This window comes from Bufo bufo, chromosome 3, assembly GCF_905171765.1.
Source record: "Bufo bufo chromosome 3, aBufBuf1.1, whole genome shotgun sequence".
Taxonomy (NCBI): domain Eukaryota; kingdom Metazoa; phylum Chordata; class Amphibia; order Anura; family Bufonidae; genus Bufo; species Bufo bufo.
In genome coordinates this window covers 269,755,909-269,774,693 of record NC_053391.1, presented here as the reverse complement: position 1 = coordinate 269,774,693, position 18,785 = coordinate 269,755,909, and the positions used below count along the sequence as shown (strand labels likewise).

The following is an 18,785-nucleotide window of genomic DNA, read 5'->3' as shown; positions in this document are numbered from 1 at the left end:
TTTACCCTCTTGTTCCATGTTTTGAGCATGAATAACTGGAGGGTCCGAGAGCGGGCTTGGGCCCACTTTACTGCTGGGATAGTCGAGGACATCAGACCCAAGATCTTCATTATCAATTGGATTGTTACCTTGTATTTACTGCGGAACAGGGTTAACTCCTGACTGATCTTCTAGATTTTTTCTTGTGGAAGAAAGGTCTTCATGAGTTCTGAGTCCAACAGCATCCCTAAAAATACCTTTTTCTTTTCTGGACGGAGATCTGACTTCTCCGTATTTATCAGCCATCCTAGATCTGTTAGACTCCGCTTTACCAATTCTATGTGTTCCAGAAGTAGATACTCTGATTCTGCGGCAATAAGGAAGTCGTCTAAATAAGGGACAACTAATATTCCCTTCAGATGTAGGTCCGCTACCGCATCTGCCATTACTTTGGAAAAGACTCTCGGTGCTGACGTAAGGCCAAATGGGAGGACCTGGAACTGGAAGTGATGTACTACTGTATCTCACCGAACTGCAAATCTGAGGTATCTTTGTTGATCTCTGTAAATTGGAATGTGGTATCATGCATCGGTGAGATCTAGAGTTGCTAAAAAGATGTTTCTTTTTAACAGACTGATAGTGGATTTTATACTCTCAGTCTTGAAACGCTTATACAGCAGATGATGATTCAGCCTTTTTAGATTTATAATGGCTCTGTAAGAGCAGTTCAGCTTTTTTACAAGGAATATAGGAGAATAATATCCTGTTCCTTCTTCCCCCGGGGGGACTGGAACTATGGCTTCTTTCTGCAATAGGAGCTTCACCTGGTCTAGGATTAAAGATTGGACAGATCAGTTTTTTTTCGGTAATCTGGAAAACATCCTGGGGTAGAGAGAAAAATTCTAGCCTTAGGCCTGACGAAATTATGTCCAGCACCCACGGAGAGCTGGAAATATTTCTCCAGGCCTGGACAAAATCCTTTAACCTTCCTCCTACCTTGCCTCTGGCGTCATTGTTTTGATGATTTTTGGGAAGAATCTGAGGGGGTTGAATAAAAACCCTTTTCCTCTTCCCCTCCCCAAATGCCACCGGGACGAGAAATCTCTTTTTTCTGATCCTGCCTGCCTCTTGATGACGCAGGAAGTTTCCTTTTTGACGAAAATTTCTCGGGTCTGAGGGAAAACCCTTCTTTTTATCCGTGGCCTTTTCTAAGATGTCATCCAGGACCGATCCGAACAATCTATCTCCTTCACAGGGGATGCCGCACAACTTATTTTTAGATGCAGTGACACCTGCCCATGACCTCAGCCACACTGCTCTTCTGGTGGCATTTGAGAGGGCCGCTGATCTGGCTGCCAGTTTAACCGTATCTACCGAGGCATCCGCTAAAAACTTCGCCGCCTGCTTAAGCATCGGTAAGGAGGCCACAATATCTTCTCTGGGGGTCCCTGCCACTAGGTGTTCCTCTAATTGGCTTATCCAAATTAACATTGATCTGGCCATGTAAGTGGAAGCTACACTAGGCCTTAGGATGGACATGGAGGCTTCCCAGGATTTTTTCAGTTGCGCCTCACCCTTTTTGTCCATAGGGTCTTTCAGCAGACCTAAATCCTCAAAGGGTAATGCTGATTTTTTTGTAATTTTTGCAACTGGGGCATCTACTTTTGGACACTTATGCCAAAAGGCTGCATCTTCCTCTGCAAAAGGGTATTTTCTTTTTAGGACTCTAGAAACCCCAGATCTTTTTTCTAAGTCAACCCATTCCTTATTAATTAATCCTGTTATATTGGAGTGAAGGGGAAAAACTCTCTTCCTTTTTTCTCCTATCCCCTTGAACATAAGGTCCTGCACAGTCTTGGGTTGTTTGGATTCTTCTAAGTTTAGGGTCGCTCTAATAGTTTTTAATAATGCGTCAGTGTCCTCTATGAAACAAAGCGGCCTCCCAGACTCATCCTCTGAGGAATCCGACTCAGACCCGGAGGGAAGATCGCCTTCATCTAATTCATATTCCTGGCCGTCAGTCTCTAAGGAAGCGGACATCTCAGTCATGGAAGTAGAGGGTCTTTGAGACGTGGAAGCTAATTTTTGATCCACCGCACTGCTCACTTCCTCCTTTATAATGTGTCTGATGTTATCCAACAGGGAAGAAGACTCCTCAGAAACAATCTTTTCCAAACACCTTGAACAAAGTTTTTTTTTTATATCCAGACGGCAAACCCTTTTTACAGATGGAACATTTTTTGACCCGCTGTGAAGATACCGCTGATTTCTGAGCCTCCCTGACCTAGGAGATACATAAGAGTGCTCTTTCAGAAAAGGGGCCATCCCAGAATATAATAAGTTAGACCCTCACCCTGGTGCAATAAAAGATTGTTTCTGACCAAAAAGGGGTGCACAAATAAGAAAAGAGAGCAATCGTTTTTAACCTCCCAAGTAGGATGTGTTACCGGGCTGCCAATTTTAGCTGGGTCTGCAGGCCTGCGAATCGCGTCCTCTCCTGGTGCCGACATACTTGGATCAGCTGCTGCACAGAGGACGCCAAGTAACTCTCCCCGCTCGTTGTCTAGGGGAAATCGCGTCACCAGAGCTCTGCCTGCTCGTGAGTCAAAGCTCACGTGACCCGCACATCCTCTCGCAAGATTTCGCACGGAAGTGCCGCCCGGGGCGGCCGCACCGGAGGACTTATGCCTAGGAATCAGGAAGGGCCGTACTGCACCCCGCGGCCCTGCTCCCTGCCTGGAGTTCTTCTGGCTGACCGGGCGCTGCTTCAAAAGACCAAACGTTCTCCCAGAGGGACAGGAAACAACTGGAGCAGGTAAGGGGAGGGGACTATTTAAATATCTCCATGTTGTTTCCTGTCCCTGGGGAGGCGGGGTATTCTCCTGCTATGTGCCGCTGTGGGGGCGTTTGGAAAATAGACGAGGATAGGACTGTTCTATTGGGGGCCAGCCATTTCATTCCGCAAAATGAACACAGCCGGTATCCTTGTTTTGCAGATCAAAAAACAGGTCGTGTGCCTGGGCCCTAAGGGCTCATGCTCACGAACGTCAGTGCTCCGTGCTGCGGACTGACAATTGCGGTCCACAATGCATGGGCACCGACCATGGGGCAGCCACATGCGGATCGCAGACCAATTCACTTAAATGGGGTCCGCGATCCGCGCCGCAAAAAAGTAGTGCATGAACTACTTTTTTGTGGTGCGGAGGCATGGCCAGAAACACCACGGAAGCACTCCGTAGTTCTTCCATGGGGTTCCGATCCGTGCTTCCGCACCGCATCTCTGGATTTGCGGACCTATTCAAGTGAAAGGGTTAACATCCGGGATGCAGAATGCACACGGCTGGTCACCTGTGTATTGCGGAGCCGCCTTATGCGGCCCGCAGCACGGGCCCCTTACGTTCATGGGCATGAGCCCTAACAGGAAGCTGAAGTGTATACACCAGGCGGGGGGCTGTCAATCACAATGAGATGGGTGGCTTGTGGCAGTGACTCGAGCAGTGTAAAAAGATGATAACTCCATGACCAACATTTACATATTGTTCCCTTCCCTTGGAAGCTCTTGCGAGCAGAGTCCTCTACCCCTCTGTTCCAGTCTGTTAATAGGTTCTTGTATTTTTATAATTTGTGTAACCCCATCTGGATGTACAGTGCCATGGAATTAATGGCGCTTTAAAATAAATAATTAGGTATGAGCGAATCGACTTCGACTGAAACATCCGAAGTCGATGCGTATAAAACTTTGGAGCGGAGAATGCATTGGCTCTGATGAGCTGAAGTTATTGCTTTGTGAAGTCTCGCGAGACTTCAGGTAATAATCTCAGAAATTCATTTGTACTGTAAAATCCCATTTCCCGAACTCAGGTTCGGTTCCAAGTGGTACCTCATTCGCTCAAACCTAATAATAGGTACGAGTCAGAGAGCATTTACCTGTGTGGTGTGACCATTAGCTGTATATGGCAAATGTGTTGACAGGTGCCCTTTAATATTTGTGCCATTGTGACAGGGGGCATTATTGTGGGTGCGGTCAGAGGATTGCTATAGGTTTCCAATGTGCGCCTGCAGGGATCACATAAGGTGACAACACAGTGTACACTTTTAGGAGAAATAGTATTCTTCCGTAAGGAAGGCATCTGCTATCACTTGTACTAACCACTGATTCTATAGGTGACTCTACCATAATGGTAAGACAGGTGAGGTCCACACCACTTCAAATACAGCAAAAAGTAACATGCTCGTGGACTACACCCGGTCACCAGCAGGTACCCAGGCGCGTTGTCATTACCATTGCACCTACCTTGGCTTTTCCACCAGGCAGGACAATACCGTTTGGCTGCCTTTCCGCTCACACAGCGTACACCGGAAGCAGTGATGCTACACGGTAACTCTGAGCTACACTTTCCTGCTGCGCTTACTCCCGCCCACCTCAGACTTACAGCAAATCAGCGAAGGCTAAACGAAGCACCAATCGCGTTCTACCTGTATTTACTACACCAGCGCTTCCTATGTGACGAGGCCGTGGATAGGCCAGTGGGCTCCATAGACGGCGTTAGGGAACTGACAGTGGTAGAAAGAAATTATTCCTATCTAGTGTGCGCATATAGCTACAGCCTGAGAGACGTCAGTTATGTATCAAGTGTTCTCATGTACCATACGTTCATACCGTAGTACGTATTGGTTGATATGTTTTATGTTTAGAACCATTTTCAAAATGTACAGAAAATCTGAAAAAAAAAGTGCAGGTTTCTTAAGACATATCTAAGGAAATAGTAAATAACTAACCTTTACTGCTTGTCTACTGTAAATGCGTACGTAGCCATGCTTGCCCCAAGCATAGGCTCCCAAAGTTTTTTGAAGGAGGGTTTAAGGCCTCTTACACACGACCGTATGGCTTTTTCTGTATTTTGCGGTCCGCAAAAAACGGATCAGCAAAAAATACGGATGACGTCCATGTGCATTGCATTTTTTGCGGAATGGAACAGCTGGCCCCTGATAGAACAGTACTATCCTTGTCCGTTATGCGGACAATAATAGGAAATGTTCTATCTTTGAACGGAAACGGAATGCATACGGAGTATCTTCCTTTTTTTTGCGGATCCATTGAAATTAATGGTTCCGTATACGGAACACAAAAAACGGAACATAAACGGGAAAAAAAACATTAGTGTGCAAGAGGCCTAAGGCCTCATGCACACGACCGTTGTTGTGTTCTGTGTCCATTGTTCCGTTTTCCGTGATTTTCTGCGGACCCATTGACTTTCAATGGGTCCGTTGAAAACTCGAAAGATGCACCGTTTGTCATCCGCGTCTGTGATCCGTGTTTCCAGTCCATCAAAAAAAATGACCTGTCCTATTTTTTTCACGGACAACGGTTCACGGACCCATTCAAGTCAATGGGTCCGTGAAAAAACACGGAGGCACACAAGATTGTCATCCGCGTCCATGATCCGTGTCCGTTTTTTCCCTATTATTTTCAAGGCAAACTTGACTTCGATTTTTTTTTCACTTTTCATGTCTGGTGATCCTCCAAAAATCAAGGAAGACACACGGAAACAAAAACGGAAACGGATCACTGAACAACGGAACCCCGTTTTGCGGACCGTGAAAAAAATACTGTCGTGTGCATGAGGCCTAAGGCAGATTTTCCTGCATTTTCTTCAGCCAAAGCGAGAAGCGGAATTGAATTGAATTGGAAATATTAAGAAAGAGTCTTATACGTCTCCTTAGTGCTGGATCCACCTCTGGCTTTCCAAACCTACATAAGACGATCGTCAGAAAAATATGACTGAGAAAATGACAATACAAATACGGGATTTTTTTTTTCAAGGATGCTTTTGGGGGAAAAAAGGCATATTATGTATTGCCGCATCTGTAACAACCTGTAATAACATGATGTACCCCATCAGGTGAATACTGTTAAAACAAAAATAAATAAAAACTTTGCAAAAATAGCTTTTTTTTTGGCCACCATGCCTCCACAAAAAGTGTGCGAGCAATTAAAATACTATGTTCCCCAAAGTGGTACCAATGAAAATGTCATCTTCTCTCGCAAAAAAGGAACCCCTACCCAAAACTATCTACAGAAAAAAAATTACTCTCAGAAAATGTCGACACTAAGACAAGATTTTTTTCAAAAATACTTTTATTGTGTAAAATTGCAAAAGACATACATATTGGAGATCACCGTGTCTGCAACAACCTGCTCTATAAAAAAATATCACATAATCTACCATGTCAGGTGAATGCTGTACCAAAAAAATATATAAAAATCGCGCCAGAACAGACATTTTTTTTTTCATCTCTCCTCACAAAAAGCATAATATCAAGAGGTCAAAATATATCTACCCCAAAATGAAGATGTCATCTCGTCCCACAAAAAATGAGCCCCGACAAGATCAGCGCCAGAAAAATATAAAAAAAATAGGCTTTCGGAAAATGGCGACACAAAAACATGTTTTTTTCTTACAAAAACTCTTTGTATAAAAGTTGTGGGACGTAAAAAAAAACTATATAAAACTGGTGTCTCTGTAATGATACTGATCGGCAGAATAAAGATAATGTCATTTTTTCCACACAGTGGACACTGTAAAAACAAAATCCAAGAAGCAATCGCACAGTTGCTGTCTTTATCCTGCTTTCAAAAAATCTGAATAAAGTGATCAAAAAGTTGTAAGTGCCCCAAAATAGAACCAATGATTATGGAAGCTCATCCCGCAAAAAATACCGTAAGTTTTGAAAACAGCTTCATCGAGAGAAAATGGCTGTAATGGTGCCCAGAGGCTGTTCAATAGCAACATGACACCTGTATACCAATATATCAAAATCTGCCCTGCAAAAGGTGGCCTTTCCTGAACCCTGCAACGTATCCAAACAACAGTTGATGTCCACATTTATGGCATTTCAGTACTCAGTAGAACCCGCCTAACAATTTAAAGGATGTGGTGTGTCTCAGATGGCACAAGCTGGGCAAAACATATTGGGTACTAAAATGCCATATCTGTGGACGACTTGCAATTTTCATTTTGCACCGTCCCCTGCTCATTCATTTCTTCCATTTATTATTTCGCCCCAGGGCTTTTACAGACGTCAGCGCAAGATGGGTAAATCACTGTTGTATGTCCAGGTGAAAGATTTCGACCCATTAAGGTAAAACCAGAAAGCACAGGGCCGTCTTTATTAATATTGATTGGACCCTGGGCAAGAATTTACCTGGGTCCCCTGGATCCCACCTTCCCACACCCTAGCAGGCAATCACACCCTCCACCACAATACACATACAACCTAATCAATACAATGCACAGGAATGTGCAGTGTGTGAGTATATCATAGCCAACCCACTGCTTTCCCATAGAGAAGCATTGGGAGGCTATTGCGCATGCCGACTTCATAGAGATGCTTTGAAGCAATGCATTTCTATGAGGAGTGTTTAGCGTGAATGCCAGTGTTGCAAATTGTACAACACTGGACTAGGAAGCACCTCTAGTGGCCGTCTGATGAGTGACCACTAGACGTGTTCCTTGGCAGTAAATGTAAATACTGCCTTTTTTTCTGAAAAGGCAGTGTTTACATTAAAAAGCTTGCAGAGACATGTTATAGACACTGGAACTACTACGTTTAGCTGTTGTGGTTCTGGTGACTGTAGTGTCCCTTAATATAGAGGGGGGAAAAAGAATCAGCACAAAAGTATCAACTAATATGGCTGAATCATTATTCAAAAAATTTAAAAAGCACAACTTCTGACACAAATATATAGTATTTTTTTTTTTTACAATATTCAGATAATACTGTACCCCTCCATCCACTCCTCCCCCCCCCCTCACCCACCTTCTCCAACCACCCAGTACCCTTACTCACATAAAACAAGTAATATATATAATATAGCTTACAGTGAATGACTGTCAATACTGAAGACTCCAGTGGCTCAGGATCAGTGCTCTGGGCAGCTGGGCTCAGGCTGGAAGTGGGCACCGCTCTGCAGGAAGGAGACCGGGGCTCAGGTCACCCTAGCGTTGCAGTACCTCTGTGCAGTGTGGGACTGGGGTACTTAGGGCCCACCAGTGTAACTGATTCTGGGGGCCCACCTTAGGGCTCCTGAACACTAACTTATTTTTTTTTCCCCCATGTCTGTACCGTTTAATTCACTTCAATGGGGCTGAAAAAAAAAAGACTCAGTGTGCATTCTGTGTCTGTATGTCTTTTCCATCACATTATACACAGCACGTATTTGTGGTTATTACCACTGTGTAATCCAGCAGCGGTGGCCGTGCTTGCACACTATAGGTAAAGGTGTTCGCCTATGAGCCCTTACAGCCTTTCCCTATAGTGTGTAAGCACGGCCACCGCTGATGGATTACATGATGGTAATAACCACGGCTAAGTGCTGTGTATAATGTGATGGAAAGGAGGCAATATGGAGTATCACAATACATTAGTAAGTGCCTTTTATTAACTGCATGATAAATGCCATTTACTGAACTAAGACAAACCCTTTAACCCATTTAAAGAGGACCTTTTAGGGGTCCAGACATTATAAAATAAGTGGCACGTTAGGTAGGGCATCAAACAGGGATCTAATAGAGCCTACTATTATTCCTGGGCGCGGCTCCGTTCGCCTGCTGTGCCCCTGTTTAATTATCGCACCTGGTATGCAAATTACTAGCAGCGGAAGAGGGAGCAGACGCCAGGGTTTCTCAATTTGCGTCTCCTTCTCCCTGGCTGTAGCCATGTCCAGTCACAGCCAGGGAAAAAATACCTCCAGAGACATTACATCATATGTGACTGATATCAGATGCTCCAGTTATAATGCTCCAGCGCTGATATAACCTCCAGAGACATTACATCATATGTGACTGATATCAGCCGCTCCTCTTATAACGCTCCAGCGCTGATATAACCTCCAGAGACATTACATCATATGTGACCGATATCAGATGCTCCAGTTATAACGCTCCAGCGCTGATATAACCTCCAGAGACATTACATCATATGTGACTGATATCAGCCGCTCCTCTTATAACGCTCCAGCGCTGATATAACCTCCAGAGACATTACATCATATGTGACTGATATCAGCCGCTCCTCTTATAACGCTCCAGCGCTGATATAACCTCCAGAGACATTACATCATATGTGACTGATATCAGATGCTCCAGTTATAATGCTCCAGCGCTGATATAACCTCCAGAGACATTACATCATATGTGACTGATATCAGCCGCTCCTCTTATAACGCTCCAGCGCTGATATAACCTCCAGAGACTTTACATCATATGTGACTGATATCATCCACTCCTCTTATAATGCTCCAGCGCTGATATAAACTCCAGAGACATTACATCACATGTGACTGATATCAGATGCTCCAGTTATAATGCTCCAGCACTGATATAACCTCCAGAGACATTACATTATATGTGACTGATATCAGCCGCTCCTCTTATAACGCTCCAGCGCTGATATAACCTCCAGAGACATTACATCACATGTGACTGATATCAGCCGCTCCTCTTATAATGCTCCAGCGCTGATATAAACTCCAGAGGGCAGGGGGAGATGTCAGAGGGTGAGATGGTTGGTGGGCAGGGATCTGTGATGGGGCAAGGGACACAGGGGAACACTAGAGTTGCAGGGGCTCTGTAAGGTCAGGGGGGCACAGAATTGGACTTGAACACAGGTTATAGGTAGCACCTTCAGGACTGACTGCCCCCTACAGTAACTTATCCCCCTGCTGCTGTATGTAAGAAGGAAGCAGGGGCCAGTGAGGGGACTTCATACTTGAACTTCCAGCACCACACAGTGACATGAGGCACACTAACGCTACCTGAGGTGAAGTCTCTGCAGGCCAGCTCTCATCTTTTCCTGCAGCCACTGAAGGTCTGGAGGAGTCCCCGCCCCCTCCTCACACGGACTATCACACTGCAGAGAGGAGGGGGAGCTGCCTTCTCTTGGGGTCAGTAAACTTTAATATGGGCTGCCCAATGGGGCAGCTGTGAGTGGCCCCTATTTTGCCTCTTTGCAGCAGCCAGCAGGGTCCCTGACAGGGCTCAGTTACTGCCCTGATGGTGACCCTGCTGCGCTGCTGTCTGCTGACATCTACTTGATGATAATGTGGACCTGTCTGCACTGACTACACAGACATCGCGAGCCACCTGCCCCCCCCCCCCCCCGCACTTTCTCATTATTATGGTGACATTGGTTGGTGAGACTAGCGCAGCAGTCAGTGTCACATAAGCAAGAAGTCCTTCACTATGTGAGCCATGCTGCTCTGCTCCTGCTCGCATAGTGAAGGATAGGATTAGGATCGGGACGGGACAGGGAGCTGCCTTGGGCCCCCCAGGAGCAACTGGGCCCGGTGCAGCTGCCCCTTTTGCCTGCGTTAAAGACGGCCCTGGGAAAGCATGACATAACAAAAAGAGGCCTTACTTTTCACACTGGTGCATGATGGGCATAACATATTGGGCACTGAAATTACCTGTTGGTTTAAAATGGTTAATACACCCGTTGGTAAATACTGAGAAGGATGTGGCTTCTAAAATGGGATCACTGTTTTTTCACCTCAGAGTCTGTCCAATTGTCGGCCAATGCTATATGAATCCTCAAACTAGGTGCTCTTTGTTTTCTAGACCCTGCAGTGTGCCCAAACAGCAGTTTACAATCACATATGGGGTGTTACTGTATTCAGGAGAAAATCTGTAACAAATGATGGCATATTTTTTCCTTTTACCCCGTGTAAAAAAGAAAAATCTGGTGCTAAACATTTTATGTGAAAAAAATATAATTTTCATTTTCATAGCCAATTTAGTTTCTAAATTATATGAAACACCTGTGTGGTCAAAGCACTTACTACACCCCTCAAATTCCTTGAGGGATGTAGTTTCCAAAATGGAGTCACTTTTTGGAGTTTTTCCACTGAGGTGGTACCTCACGGTGTCGTCAAATGCGACATGGCCCCTGAAAATTATTCCAGAGAAACCAGCTTGCCAAAAGCCAAATGGCGCTCCTCCACTTTTGAGCCCTGCTGTGTGCCCATACACCAGTTACGACCACATATGCAGTGCAGGAGAATTCAATTCAGGAGAATGCAATTCAGGAGAAAATGTATGACAATTTATGTTGTGCTTTTCCTCATGTTACCCTTTGTGAAAATGAAAAATCTGTGGCTAAAGCAACATTTTATTGGAAGAAATAAAATATTTCATTTTCACAGCCAAGGGTTTCTAAATTCTATGAAACACCTGTAGGGTCAAAGTGCTCAGTAAACCTCTCAATACATTTCTTCAGGGATGTAGTTTCCAAAATAGTGTAACTTCTTTCGGATGTCCACTGTAGGAGTACCTCAAGGTCTTTTGAAAAATCATTCCAGCAAAATTTGCTCTTCAAAAACTATATGGCGCTCCTTCCCTTTTGAAACTTGGCATCTGCCCATACAACTGTTTACAACCACATATCGGGTGTTTCTGTAAGCTGCAGAATCAGGGTAATAAATATTGTTGTTTGTTCTGCTGTTAACCATTGCTATGTTACAGGAAAAAATGGATTCAAATGTAAAATCTGCATTAACAAAAATGAAATTTAGAAATTTCACCAGAATTTTCCATTAATTGTTAGAAGGAATGGAGTTCTTAAGGTACAGAGAGGAGGGTGGGCATGTGGCTGTTGAGCAGCAGCACTTGTATGCAGTCTCCGTTACCAGAGCTCCACATAACCACAGTCTGTCCTCTCTATACATCATGTCTCCTCATGAACTCCATTCCTACAAAGATTCAGCTGAAGATCTTATCAGCTGTATTCATGGTCATAACCCCTGACAAGTAGACCAGAGAGGAGGATGAGGCAGCTTTTTAGCTCAGTGTTGTAAAGTAACTTGTCCTGCTGTGTGATCAGGACTGGTTTTGTGTGTACTAATAGGGTGACGGCAATTTTATCTCTCCTAGTGACTGCTCCCTAGACAAAGTGAGTCATTATAACTAATGAAAGGTATTTGGGAATATTTTTAGAATAAATTAATATTTAAGAATTTTTATTTTCTTAATTCCCGGAGAACCCCTTTAATCTCTTTAGTTATGGCATGTTGTCCTGGTACTTAAGGACACATGACGTACCGGTAGGAGGAGGGGAGGGGCTGTGGCCACTGCGCCACCAATGAAGAAAACTGACCTGTAATACAAATACAGGAGGCGGGTGCCAGAATCAAATAGCCGACACCCGACCTTTGTGACAGGGAGCTGCGATCAGCTGCAGTTGAGTTAACCCTTCAGGTGCGGTACCTGAGGGGTTAACTGTCGCTGATCGCAGCTCCCTGTCACAAAGGTCGGGTGTCGGCTATTTGATTCCAGCACCCGCCTCCTGTATTTGTATAAGAAACGTTGGTGGCACAGTGCGCCCCCCCAGTATAATAAACATTGGTGGCACAGTGGGAAGTGCCAATGAGGGTTAAAAAAAAATTAAAAAAAATTAACTCACCTCCTCCAGTTGATCGCATAGCTGCCGGTCTCCTGTTCTTTCTTCAGGACCTGTGGTGACATCACTGAGCTCATCACATGGTCCATTACCATGGTGATGGATCATGTGATGTATCATGTGATGAGCACAGTGATGTCACCACAGGTCCTGAAGAAAGAACAGGAGACGATCAATTGGAGGAGGTGAGTTAATTATTTTTTTTATTTTTTAACCCTCATTGGCACTGCCCACTGTGCCACCAATGTTTATTATATTGAGGGGGGGCGCACTGCGCCACCAATGTTTATTATATTGAGGGGGGGCGCACTGCGCCACCAATGTTTATTATACTGGGGTGATGGGGGGGCGCACTGCGCCACCAATGTTTATTATATTGGGGGGGGCGCACTGCGCCACCAATGTTTATTATACTGGAGTGTTGGGGGGCGCACTGTGCCACCAATGTTTATTATATTGGGGGGCGCACTGCGCCACCAATGTTTATTATATTGGGGGGCGCACTGCCCCACCAATGTTTATCATACTGGGTTGTTGGGGGGGCGCACTGCACCACCAATGTTTATTATATTGGGGGGGCGCACTGCGCCACCAATGTTTATCATACTGGGTTGTTGGGGGGGCGCACTGCGCCACCAATGTTTATTATATTGGGGGGGCGCACACTGCACCACCAATGTTTATCATACTGGGTTGTTGGGGGGGCGCACTGCGCCACCAATGTTTATTATACTGGGGTGTTGGGGGGGGCGCAATGCGCCACCAATGTTTATTATATTGGGGGGGCACACTGCACCACCAATGTTTATTATATTGGGGGGGCACACTGCGCCACCAATGTTTATTATATTGACCTTCTACTATGCATTCTGTATTCAGAATGCTATTAATTTCCCTTATTACCATGTTATAAGGGAAAATGATACAGTGAATAGACTTTCATCCTAGCAACCATGCGTGAAAATCGCACCGCATCCGCACTTGCTTGCGATTTTCACGCAGCCCCATTAACTTCTATGGGGCCTGCGTTGCGTGAAAAACGCACAACATAGAGCATGCTGCGATTTTCACGCAATGCACAAGTGATGTGTGAAAATCACCGCTCATGTGCACAGCCCCATAGAAGTGAATGGGTCCGGATTTGGTGCGGGTGCATCCCGGTATTTTGAATGCCAGATCTGGCACTAATACATTCCTATGGGGAAAAATGCTGGATCCGGCATTCAGGCAAATCTTCAGTTTTTTTCGCCGGAGATAAAACCGTAGCATGCTGTGGTTTTATCTTTTGCCTGATCAGTCAAAATGACTGAACTGAAGACATCCTGATGCATCCTGAACGGATTACTCTCCATTCAGAATGCATGGGGATATGCCTGATCAGTTCTTTTCTGGTATAAAGCCCCTAGGACGGAACTCTATGCCGGAAAAGAAAAACGCTAGTGTGAAAGTACTCTAAAATATTAAGTTTAAATCCCCCCTTTCCCAATTTTACATATAAAATATATAAACAATAAATAAATTAACATATTACATAGCGCTGTCCAAACTATTAAATTATAAAAAATATCTCCTATGCGGTGAGCATTCGCCATTTTTTAGTCACCTTGTCACACCAAAAAATAGCATAGGACTGTTCTATTATGGGCCGAATGTTTCATAAAATGCGAAATGCACGTGGCTTTTTTTGGTGTTTTTATTTTTTTGCGCGGTATTGAGTATCGCAATACTTTTTTATGGTGGCGAAAGCGAATCAAAATTTTGGTTTCAAAACAACGATACCAAAATTTTGATTCGGTTTCGATTTGGCGACTAAAAATTTTATTTGGCTCCAAAATTTTTCAGTTCAGGAGCCAATGGCTACTAGGTATTTTTTTTAGTCTGGAGCACTGCCCTAACTTAGTATATGTGCAGGAAGGACAGACAAGACAAATAACGGATAGTGAACGGACTGGGTCAAAACCAAGAGGACAACGCAGTACAGAGGGATAAGCAAAGAAAGGTCAGGAGAAGCCGGGGTCATAAATACCAGGAGAGTCGAGAAGTACCAAAGGAGTCCGCAAAGAATAGTCAGGTGGAAGCCGAGGTCACTATACCAGGAAGGATGCGCAGTACAGGAGGAGCAGGCAAAGGATCGTCAGGGAACAGGATAAGGTAAGTACACAGGTATCCAACAACTGCCAGGAACCTAAATTAACAGGCAACCTGTGATCAGCAGGCTGTCTGTATAGTGGGGAGTGATGGTCATGTGACGTGGCCAGCGTCACATGACCGACAGACCGACCAGTCGAGCACCGAGTGATCAGCTCGGCGCTCAAGGCAGACCTAGGAGCAGGGAGCCTCCCAGCTAGCAAAGCCGCCCTAGGAACGAGGTCTGCGGCTGATGGGAGACCGAGTGTGCCTTCGGCACCCTGTTACAATTGTAAAGGATTAGACCCCCAAAAGTTGAAGTCCCAAAGTGGGAAAAAAAAGAAAGTTAAAAAATAACGTTTCCCCCCCCAAAAATAAAAAGTTTCAAGTAAAAATAAACAAAAGTGTCATTTTCCCAAATAAAGTAAAAAAAATTGGTAAAAAATAGGGGGGGGGGGGGGGGAGTAGACATATTAGGTATCGCCCGGCTCTATAAACATATCATATGACCTAACCCCTCAGATGAACACCGTAAAAAAAACAAAAAAAAAACTGTGCTAAATAAACAATTCACCTTACATCACAAAAAGAAAAACAGCAAGCGATCAAAAAGGCGTATGCCACCAAAATAGTACCAATCCAACCGTCACCTCATCCCGCAATAAATAAGCCCCTACCTGAGACAATCGCCCAAAAAAGAAAAAAACTATGGCTCAGAATATGGAGACACTAAAACACCATTTTTTTTGTTTTAAAAAAGCTGTTATTGTGTAAAACTTACATAAAAAAAGTATACATATTAGGTATCGCCGTGTCCGTATCGACCGACTCTATAAAAATATCACATGACCTAACCCCTCAGATGAACACCGTAAAAAATAAAAAATACAAACTGTGCTAAATAAACAAATTTTTGGCACCTTACATCACAAAAAGTGTAATAGCAAGCGATCAAAAAGTCATATGCACCCCAAAATAGTGCCAATCAAACCGTCATCTCATCCAGCAAAAAATGAGACCCTAGCCAAGATAATTGCCCAAAAACTGAAAAAACTTTGGCTCTCAGAATATGGAGACACTAAAACATGATTTTTTTTTGTTTCAAAAATGATATTATTGTGTAAAACTTACATAAATAAAAAGTATACATATTAGGTATCGCCGCGTCCGTATCGACCGGCTCTATAAAAATAGCACATGACCTAACCCCTCAGATGAAAACTATAAAAAATAAAAACTGTGCTAAATAAACCATTTTTTGTCACCTTACATCACACAAAGTGTAATAGCAAGCAATCAAAAATTCATATGCACCCCAAAATAGTGCCAATCAAACAGTCATCTCATCCTGCAAAAATCATACCCTACACAAGATAATCGCCCAAAAACTGAAAAAACTGACTCTCAGACAATGGAAACACTAAAACATAATTTTTTTTGTTTCAAAAATGAAATCATTGTGTAAAACTTACAGAAATAAAAAAAAGTATACATATTAGGTATCGCCGCGTCCGTGACAACCTGGTCTATAAAAATACCACATGATCTAACCTGTCAGATGAATGTTGTAAATAACAAAAAATAAAAACGGTGCCAAAACAGCTATTTCTTGTTACCTTACCTCACAAAAAGTGTAATATAGAGCAACCAAAAATCATATGTACCCTAAAATAGCACCTACAAAACTGCCACCCTATCCCGTAGTTTCTAAAATGGGGTCACTTTTTTGGAGTTTCTACTCTAGGGTTGCATCAGGGGGGCCTCAAATGGGACATGGTGTCAAAAACCAGTCCAGCAAAATATGCCTTCCAAAAACCGTATGGCATTCCTTTCCTTCTGCGCCCTGCCGTGTGCCCATACAGCGGTTTACGACCACATATGGGGTGTTTCTGTAAACTACAGAATCAGAGCCATAAATATTGAGTTTTGTTTGGCTGTTAACCCTTGCTTTGTAACTGGAAAAAATTATTAAAATTGAAAATCTGCCAAAAAAGTGAAATTTTGAAATTGTATCACTATTTTACATTGATTCTTGTGGAACACCCAAAGGGTTAACAAATTTTGTAAAATCAGTTTTGAATACCTTGAGGGGTGTAGTTTCTAGAATGGGGTGATTTTTGGGTGGTTTTAGAAGATTTGCTTCTAAACTTCTAAGCCTTGTAACATCCCCAAAAAATAAAATGTCATTCCCAAAATGATCCAAACATGAAGTAGACATATGGGGAATGTAAAGTAATAACTATTTTTGTAGGTATTACTATGTATTATAGAAGTAGAGAAATTGAAACTTGTAAATTTGCAATTTTTTAAAATGTTTTTGTAAATTTGCTATTTTTTTTATAAATAAAAATTTATTTTTTTTACTTCATTTTACCAGTTTCATGAAGTACAATATGTGATGAAAAAACTATCTCAGAATGGCCTACATAAGTCAAAACGTTTTAAAGTTATCACGACTTAAAGTGACACTGGTCAGATTTGCAAAAAATGGCCTGGTCCTTAATGTGAAAATGAGCCCGGTCCCTAAGGGGTTAATGTTGCCACACAGTAGTGCCCCTCTTATTGCCCCACACAGTAGAATTCTCCCTAATATACTGTAAGTGAAGGTCCACAGTGGGGTAAATAAAGTAAAAATCAGTAATACTCACCAAGCCCTGTTCTCCTAATGATCAGAGCATATCCCACTCTCCCCAGCAGGCGTAATGCAGTGAGTAAATATGGACAGGCCAAGGAATGATCTTTGGCCCATGCATTTTTCTACTCTGTCCAACAGGCAATATCATTGCATCGCACCTGTTGGAGAAAGCATGGCCAGGGAATCACGCCCAGGCTGTAATAGATAACAGACATCCATTACAGCCTGGACCTCACCTGGGCACACAATATTCAATATTAATTTGGGCGTACTGTCAGTAATGTGGTCACTATCATAACCCCAAAAAAGAGGACATCATATCTGGAACGATGCAGCACACAGAAAGGAAACCATAGGCACTTTTGCACACGTTGAGACAAAAGTCCTGCATGCACAACTTTTGTCTCCGCTTCAAAAATCTTACTCTGAGCGGAAACCTAATGGACCCCATTATAGTCTATGGGGTCCGTAGGCTCCTCTCGGGTCAGTTATGTGCCGAATCCGTCCTTTCCGTTCTCCTGCTCCTATAAAGGAATAGGAGAACGGAAAGGCTGAATGCTGATGTGAACTCAGCCTACCTGTGGATTTTCTGTCTTTTCCGTCATCTGTGGAGCAGACAGACTTCTTATCTCTGCTCTCTCACATTATAAACACTCATTATAGCTCAGTTTTTATCTTACTGATAAGAATGTGGCTAAAATAAGTGTTTATGATGACCTCTCAGTAGATTAAAGATAAGGGTTATTAGATAACCATCACAAAGTGAAAGTACCAGTCACACAGCTAGAAAAACAGTTAACCATTTGTGACAGAACAGGTCAATATTTTTAATAAAGGCCAAATGAAAATATGATTTTTAGCCAAAAATGAGTAATGTGCAATCTTAAACAAATATTGCCTCCAAAAGTGTACATAGCCTTTAAAGGATATGGACACTTTAAAAAAAAAATATATAATTACGCTAATTTATTTTGTGGAGAAAATAATTTCCCCAATTAGTTGTGTTTATTTATTTATTTTTGTTTTTGTGTTCTACAGCCTGCTGTGCTTTCTATGCACAGCAGGCTGCTCTCAGTGAGTTTACAGAGAATCCGTCATCTGATGGATTTTCTGTAACTCCTCCTGTGCACACGGGAGCGTGCACTGTCATTAATGAAGTAGGCGGGGCCGGAGTGTGACTGAGTGACGTGTGCTGCCGGCCTGCCCGCTGCGTGCATAGTGAGTACTGCAGAGTAGCGATTACAGCTAGTTTAGCAAAGCAGCACTGCCAGTGGCTGCTGCATATACTTTATATGTGATGGCTGGGCTTCTATAACTGGGGCCCAATGTAATAGGGTCAAATCCCCCCGTAACAGAGTCATCCACAGATCCCCCTATAAAAGTGTCCTCCATAGATCCCCATAACTGTGTCCTCCACAGATCCCCCAGTAAGTGTCCTCCACAGATCCCCCAATAACACTGTCCTCCACAGATCCCCCTATAAGTGGGGCCCAATGTAATGGGATCAAATCCCCCATAACAGAGTCATCCACAGATCCCCCTATAACACTGTCCTCCACAGATCCCCATAATAGTGTCCTCCACAGAT

General features: G+C 43.5%; 1 protein-coding gene across 1 annotated transcript in view; it reads right to left on the bottom strand.

Moving 5' to 3' along the window:
* CEPT1 (choline/ethanolamine phosphotransferase 1) overlaps window positions 1-4,397 on the bottom strand; it is a 326,348-nt gene extending 321,951 nt beyond the window's left edge. Inside the window, exon 1 of the mRNA XM_040424136.1 lies at window positions 4,274-4,397. The gene's annotated coding sequence lies outside the window, so the exon portion shown is untranslated. The remainder of the gene's footprint in view (window positions 1-4,273) is intronic.
* Window positions 4,398-18,785: the final 14,388 nt, after the last annotated feature.